This window comes from Heptranchias perlo, unplaced genomic scaffold (genome assembly GCF_035084215.1).
Source record: "Heptranchias perlo isolate sHepPer1 unplaced genomic scaffold, sHepPer1.hap1 HAP1_SCAFFOLD_50, whole genome shotgun sequence".
NCBI classification, from domain to species: domain Eukaryota; kingdom Metazoa; phylum Chordata; class Chondrichthyes; order Hexanchiformes; family Hexanchidae; genus Heptranchias; species Heptranchias perlo.
This window is the reverse complement of record NW_027139516.1, coordinates 1790926-1799000: the sequence shown is the minus strand read 5'-3', so window position 1 is coordinate 1799000 and position 8075 is coordinate 1790926. Positions and strand designations below refer to the sequence as shown.

Genomic DNA, 8075 nt, shown 5'->3' with positions numbered 1-8075 from the left:
TTCTATGATTCGATTAATAGATCAATTTCCGCCTTTCACTGAGCCTCCCTAAATGGAGCGCAGTAATCGTGTCCCTGTGAAATGAGCTCCTGAACAGTAATAGGGAAATTAGCGTGGCTGAGCGGTTTGAAACTCTGGTTAGGCTCTTAACAGGAAATTTACTCTCTAAGTTTGATTAGTTTATCAATTATATCCCCCCTTTCGATCTGAAATGTCTTTACATTTTTTTTGATCTCTTCTTCTACTGCCATGCCCACAATACCAGTCTCCCTGGTAAATACTGAAGCAAAGTGATTATTTAATATTTCTGCCATTTCGCTGTCATTGCCTGTGAGTTTGTCGTGTGTATCGCTAAGTGACCCTATTCCTATCCTAAATTTTCTTTGGCTGTTGTTGTGTCTCGAATACTTTGCTTTTTTTTATATTCCTTTTTGCCTTTCTAATATTTCTTTAGACTTCTTTCCCAGTCTTTTCACATTCCCCTCTCTCTTTTATTGTCCAGTGTGTGCCTTTTTCTTCAGTTTCAATTTTACCCTTATTTCTTTATTCATCCCTGGTGTGTCATTTCTGGCTAGTTTGTTCTTGCTTTTCAGTGGGATATATTTCTCCTGGACTCTATTGATCACCGTTTTAAATGTTTCCCACTGCTGTTCTATTTCTTTGTCCAGGTCATTAATATGTCAAACATTTCACCGTTTGAAACTTCTCAAGTCACATTTCCATCAAAAAGCCAGTTGCTTTTGTGGGAGGAGCAACTCAACTTGGTCGAAAAATCAGCTGCAGCCCAATCCACCAATAAAATATTTTCACGTCTTCGTAAAAGTAAGGAATGTCAGAAGTGGGATTCGAACCCACGCCTCCAGAAGAGACTGCGACCTGAACGCAGCGCCTTAGACCGCTCGGCCATCCTGACTACCGATGAAATTCCATTCTGCATTATTTCTGCACAGTGAATTGAGCATAAAATTTGAAAATCGCACTCGCCCAAAGTGGGGCTCGAACCCACGACCCTGAGATTAAGAATCTCATGCTCTACCGACTGAGCTAGCCGGGCATGGTTACTTTAATCGCCTTGTCTGTTATTGCAGCAACCAGGAGAAAGACTCCATTTCAAATTATTGGAATAATTTCTGAGGGCTCGGATAAACTGTCACTTCGAAAGGCACGGACTCATCAAGGACAGTCAGCATGGATTTGTTCAGGGGAGGTCGTGTCTGACTAACCTGATTGAATTTTTCGAGGAGGTGACAAGGAGGATCGATGAGGGTCGCGCAATTGATGTAGTCGACATGGATTTTAGCAAGGCTTTTGAAAAATTCCCAAATGGCAGATTGATCGAAAAATTAAAGGCCCATGGGATCCAAGGGAATGTGGCTTGTTGGATCCAAAATTAGCTCAGTGGCAGGAAGCAAAGGGTAATGGTCGATGGGTGTTTTTGCGGCTGGAAGGCTGTTTCCAGTGGGGTGCCGGAGGGCTCGGTACTTGGTCCTTTGCTTTTTGTGGTATACATTAACGATTTGGACTTAAACGTAGGGGGCATGATGAAGAAATTTGCGGGTGACACAAAAATAGGCCGTGTGGTTGATATCGAGGTGGAAAGCTGTAGACTGTCGGGGTTCAGGCAATTTTCTGATAACAAAGCACTCAATCTATTCCTGAACGAATTTTGAACGAAAATGTGCGTTTGACCCGGCACAGGCACGATGGGCCGAATGATCTCCTCTTGTGGACTAACATAATACGATGATACCAAGTGTTGTCAGACGGAAAAGCAACATATTCCAAATAAGAGCAGAGAGAGGAAACTAGTCTAACAGGATAACAGCACGGTGAGATATTGTATTTGAGAAGGATGAGGAGGGATAGTTTATCATGGTGGTAGTCACATACGGTATCATTTGTGACTTTGATAAGGACCATTTCATGCTGCGACAGGGGCGGAAACCTAATTGGAGAGATTCAGCCCGGGCGCGGCCCCATCGTGCGCGGTGAGACAGAGGGGGGGGTGGGGGAAGTGTCAGAGCTGGGGCTCACCGGTGGAAGCAGCATAAAAGTTTAAAACGGTACTCGCCCAACGTGGGCTCAAACCCACCACCCTGAGAGTTTTTAAAGCAAAGGGGGAACAGCCACTGTCTGTATCTCTTGCTGCACTTGAAACAACACATTCCAACTGCGAGCAGAGAGAGAACACCATTCAGTTGCCCATTGTTTAGTAAAATATTATCCATTTCCGTAGTGTAGCGGTTATCATGTCTGCCTTGTACACAAAAAGTCCCCAGTTCGATTCCGGGCAGGAACATTATGTTGGAACTTGGTCTCCATAAACATCCACATCGATTTTCTTCTCCTGCCAAAAAGGGAGACAGTGGCTGTTCCCTGATTCTTTGGAAGGTGCATCTTTGACTTCATAAAACAGTTTCCTTTGAGTGAGAGAAAACTGATCCACAGTGACGCTCTTTTCAAGTTTTATTCCCTTTTAATCTGGAAGGATACATTTGCTTTGGACAGAGTGGTTTTTGAAACGAGTTGTCGGGTGGGATCGACAAACCTTTTCCGCTGGTGGGGTCAAGGGAAGCGAACCAAACATCGACCAAGTTCTCCCGAATTATCCGGTTCAATGGGAAACCGACCAACAAAAGCCCTTTCATTGACCGTGGAGGTTCAGACATTTTTCTGATAACAAAGCGCTCAATCTATTTCTCTTATCTACTTCCCGATGTTTCCGGATACTGTCTGCCTCTCTGCCCTGTGTTTATCTCACTCCGTGTCCACCTGCAGGGTGGTTTTTGAACGAAGACGTGTGTTTGTCTTCTGTTCGTAATAAAGTCAGTGCGGTTTGACGTGTTGTTACTCAAAGGTGCACTTGCCCTGCTGGTGAGCAGAGGCAAGTGCTCGAGCAAAACAGCCGTTTCCGGGCAGACACACAAAGCTTTCAGGTTGAAGAAAGGAACGGAGGTCTCCTGTGCCTCAGCGCCAACATGTTAAGCTGTAGGCTGTCTGTAAAGTAAAGAAAACGGCCTTGAGCTAATTTCTGATTACTCCAAAAGCACGTTCGCTGGTTCCAACCAGAATCCTAAGAATGACTTTTATCTGTTAATTGTATTGCAGTCCTCCGCTGTACCAGCTGAACGATCGAAGGGAAGCAGCAAAGATTGCTCTCTTTGGTACATGTTCACTGTGCGCCTTTTGACACTTCCGGACTCGTGGAGTCACATGTGCATGACCGAGACTGACTCGGTTCCTGCTCATAGCGCATCGTTGTGGGAGTGTGAGCTGTTACGTTCTCTGCACACCCGAGAGGCGAATGCAGCAGTGGACACCGTGTCTTATGACAAATCAGAAGATTGTCTGGTCAACTCCAACCTGACTGGATTGTTTTTGCAAACTGTCCATTACTTTATGACTTTTAATAGCTTGCAAATTGCCCTAATTGGAAGTGCTGCCTGGAAGTCTCCACCGTTCGTGCACTCTTAACAGAGCAGGAAATGCATTAGTTTTATTCACTTTGCAAATCCTGAGTTCAATCCAAAGAAAAGATACCAGGACCCGTGAAGCTTTTTTCCATGTCTCACTTTATCTTTCCATCTTTGCGAAACACCAAAATCAAAAACGTTTGCTGACTGCAGCACACCAAAAGATTTAATGCCCCTTGACCTCTATTTATCGAAGCTCAGGATTCACGTGGGTTATGGATTTGCTGAAAACTGGAACCATTTTTGTTTCGGGACAATTCCCCAAGGTAAAAAAAGTGAGTGGAAAATGCGGACATCGATCCCAGTATTTCTCGCATGCTAAGCGAGCACTCTACCATTTGAGCTAATTCCCCAGTTGCAGTGGTGACTTTGCCCTTCATAATAATCGCTTAACACTCGTCTCCAGGCAGTGCCACGAATTGCCCCCTCCCTGAATGCATTCAATGCTCCAATCCGCGGTCTCGATTGTTCGCAATTGAGCAACAGCAGAACGGGAAGGCACTGTAATCGTGAATGATGCCGAGAAGAGCCCGAGCCTGCGGAACGCAGACGAGGTCATCGGAAAAGAACAGCAGCCCGAGCTTGAGGAAACAGCGAGAGCTCTGTCTGTCTGTCGGTCTGACTGACTGATGGAAGGCTTATTTGCCTGAAAATGAGTGCGGTTTGACGTGTTGTTATTCAAAGGTACGCCCTGCTGGTGAGCAGAGGCAAGTGCTCGAGCAAAACAGCCGTTTTCGGGCAGACACAAAAAACTTTCAGGTTGAAGAAAGGAAAGGAGGTCTCCTGTGCCTCAGCGCCAACATGTTAAGCTTTTGGTTGTCTGTAAAGTAAAGAAAACGGCCATGAGCTAATTTCTGCTCACTCCAAAAGCACGTTTGCTAGTTCCAACCAGAAACCTAAGGATGACTTTTCTCTGTTAATTGTATTGCAGTCCTCCGCTGTACCAGCTGAACGATCGAAGGGAAGCAGCCAAGATTGCTCTCTTTGGTCAATATTGACTTTGCGCCTTTTGACACTCCCGGACTCGTGGAGTCACGTGTGCATGACCGAGACTGACTCATTCCCTGCTCAGACCGCAGCGCTGTGGCAGTGTAAGCTGCTACTTTCTCTGCACACCCGAGACCAGTGGAGCAGTGGATTTCGTGTCTAATGACAAATCAGAAGATTGTCTGGACAACTCCTACCTGACTGGATTGTTTTTGCCAACTGTCCATTGCTTCATGACTATAGATAGCTTGCAAACTTACCTTATTGGTAATGCTGCCTTGCAGTCTCCACCGTTCATGCGCTTTTCATGCAGCAGGGAGTGCATTAGTTTTATTAACTTTGTAAATCCTGAGTTCAATCCATAGAAAAGATATCAGGACCTGTGAAGCTTTTTTCCATGTCTCACTTCATCTTTCCATCTTTGCTAAATACCAGAATCAAAAACTTTTGCTTACTGCAGCACACCAAAAGATTTGCTGCTCTTTGATCTCTCTTCATCGAAGCTGAGGATTGACGTGGGTTCTGGATTTGCTGAAAACTGACACCATTTTTGTTTCGGGACAATTCCCCAAGGGAAAAAAGTGAGTGGAGAATGCGGGCATCGATCCCGCTACTTCTCGCATGCTAAGCGAGCGCTCTACCATTTGAGCTAATTCCCCTGCGTAACGGGATCAGTTGCCCTTCACAATAGTCGCTTAACACTCGCCTCCAAACAGCGCCACGAATTGCCACCTCCCTGAATTTCCTCAATACTTTGCTCCAATCCGCGGTATCGAGTATTGGCAAGTGAGCAACCGCAGAATGGAAAGGCACAGTAATCGTGAATGATGCCGAGAAGAGCCCGAGCCTGCGGAACGCAGACGAGGTCATCGGAAAAGAACAGCAGCCCGAGCTTGAGGAAACAGCGAGAGCTCTGTCTGTCTGTCGGTCTGACTGACTGATGGAAGGCTTATTTGCCTGAAAATGAGTGCGGTTTGACGTGTTGTTATTCAAAGGTACGCCCTGCTGGTGAGCAGAGGCAAGTGCTCGAGCAAAACAGCCGTGTTCGGGCAGACACAGAAAGCTTTTAGGTTTGAGAAAGGAAAGGAGGTCTCCTGTGCCTCAGCACCAACATGTTAAGCTGTCGGCTGTCTGTAAAGTTAGGAGAACGGCCTTGAGCTAATTTCTGCTTCGTCCAAAAGCACGTTTGCTAGTTCCAACCAGAAACCTGAGGATGATTTTCTCCACTTGCTGAGGATTTCCAGCATTTTCTCTTTATATTTCACATTTCCAGCATCCGCATTATTTTGCTTTTGATTGGATGAACCTCGTCCTTCTCAACCCCATCACAGAATCATCAGCGAGATGGGTTTACAATGGCGGATGACCTTACCCAGAATGCCGCGCGCGGTAGAATACGGTCTGTCTCCATTCGAAGGGGCGCAGCGCGCAGGCGCGGCAAGGGCAGCCGGCCGGATAAATCAGCGCCTTGGAGAGATAGAGGGGTTTCTGGGGCGCGTTGGATTGTGGGCTCTCCGGCCGCCATTAGTCGCAGGTTGTGGGTCAGTGTTTTGTTGCCCGCGTCGCCCACAGACCGTTTCTGGAAATACAGACTGAGGAATTCAGAGCGGGTTTGCTGAACAGACACTGACCGTACAATGTAGAACAGAGTTTATCAAACTATTTTTCTCGTGACACAGTGGAAGAAAAACACTTCCCCCAGGGACCCCAAACAATAATAACTTCAGACTGGAGTTTTCATCAAATCCCAATAAAGGTGAGTCCATGCTCGCTCTTCAATTCACTTCAAGTAATAATTAAAATTAGACATCGACGTTGCTTGAAAAACATTTTAAATACAGTATAAATACAGTAAAAGAAGATCAGGTTGAGTTTCACTTCCTCAATGTGAGGGGTGGGTCTGTCAGTTGGTCATGATCTCGTTCCAATCTGGATCACAGGATGAAAGTGCTTCACGCATCTCAGGTGCGCTGTGAGTTTCTTTCTCTTGTTTTTAACCTTGTCAAAGTCGAAAATCCCATTTCGCACAGGTAGGTTGTTGTGAACGGCAGCAACAACAGAACACGAATCATAACAGAGGATATTCTTTGAAAGCACTGATCCAAAAAGATGACAATCTGAATGACTTGTGGCGTGTTTTCAATGTGTTCACAGGTGAGTCGCACCGGCTCGTTTTCTTGCTCAGGCATCAAGTTTAGCCTCATTATTGATTCAGGATTTCCCAAAGCAAACGGATTTTCACCCAACGCTTTTCCTTCAAATTTTCAAATCCCTCTACAGGGAAGTAGCGACTAAAATGGTCAGACAGAGCAGCGAGATGTAACTGTGTGACACATTTCATTTCATTCCCTTTATCTTCATTGATGCTGTTCTCCTCAATGTGTTGTAACAGTGTGAAGCAGGAAATGAGCTCCGCTCCCATTTCTGATCATAACTCTTCAAAAACCCTGTATTTCAGTGAGCTTCCTTTAATGAAAAACCCCTTCTCATTCCAAGCCATTAGAGAGAGTGCGGTGCCCAGAACTGAGCACGGAACTCTAAATGATGCCTCACCAGAGCACTGCTTTTTTTCCAATTCCCTTGAGATAAAGATCAAAATTTAATCTCCATTTTAACATTGTTTTAGTGAATTAGTGATCACTTTTAGTGATTTCTGTATTGGACCCCCTAAATCTCTATCCTCCCCCACAGTTCCTAGCTTCTTGCCATTTAGAAAATACACTGATCTATCGTTTTATGGTCCAAAGGGATAACCTCACACTTCCCCACGTTGAACTCCATCTGCCACAGTTTCACCCATTCACTTAATCTATCAATGTCCCTTTGCAAATGTCTGCTCCCATCTCCAATGTTTACTGTGCTACCTAAATTATTGTCGTCAGCACACTTGGAAATAAAGCTCTTTACATAAGAACATAAGAAATAGCAGCAGAATAGGCCATATGGCCCATCGAGCCTGCTCCGCCATTCAATAAGATCATGGCTGATCTTCGATCTCAACTCCACTTTCCCGCCGATCCCCATATCCCTTGATTCCCCTCGAGTCCAACAATCTATCGATCTCAGCTTTGAATATAACTCAACGACTGAGCATCCACAGCCCTCTGGGGTGTAGAGAATTCCAAAGATTCACAATCCTTTGAGTGAAGAAATGTTTCCTCATGTCGGTCCTAAATGGCCGACCCCTTATCTTGAGACTATGAGCTCGAGTTCTTGACTCTCCAGCCAGAGAAATCAGACTCTCAGCATCTACCCTGTCAAGCCGTCTAAGAATTTTATACATTTCAATGCGATCAACTCTCATTCTTCTAAACTCCAACCAATATTGGCCAATTTTGCACAATATTTCCTCATACTACAATTGCAGCAAGACCTCCTTCCTCTTATATTCCAACACCCTTCCAATAAAGGCTAACAGATCATGTCCCTTCCTCACTCTCATTAGACCCTTGGTAAATCAGTATTTCCAGCATGTTTTTCCTCTTTTCCTTCGATCGGGAAAAGAAATGAAGGTTGATAACATTTTACAATAATTACACTCGATTATGAACTGCATCAAATTCGATTGGAAATTAAAGAGTTTCTGATGGAAATAAACTAATAAGAACACTTAAT

General features: G+C 45.0%; 2 non-coding genes across 2 annotated transcripts; both read right to left on the bottom strand.

The window, feature by feature from the left end:
- Positions 1 to 830: 830 nt before the first annotated feature.
- trnal-cag (transfer RNA leucine (anticodon CAG)) lies at positions 831 to 913 on the bottom strand. The gene has a single exon. It is a non-coding gene; the product is annotated as a tRNA-Leu (tRNA).
- Positions 914 to 981: 68 nt separating this feature from the next.
- Positions 982 to 1054, bottom strand: trnak-cuu (transfer RNA lysine (anticodon CUU)). The gene has a single exon. It is a non-coding gene; the product is annotated as a tRNA-Lys (tRNA).
- Between the last annotated feature and the right edge of the window lie 7021 nt (positions 1055 to 8075).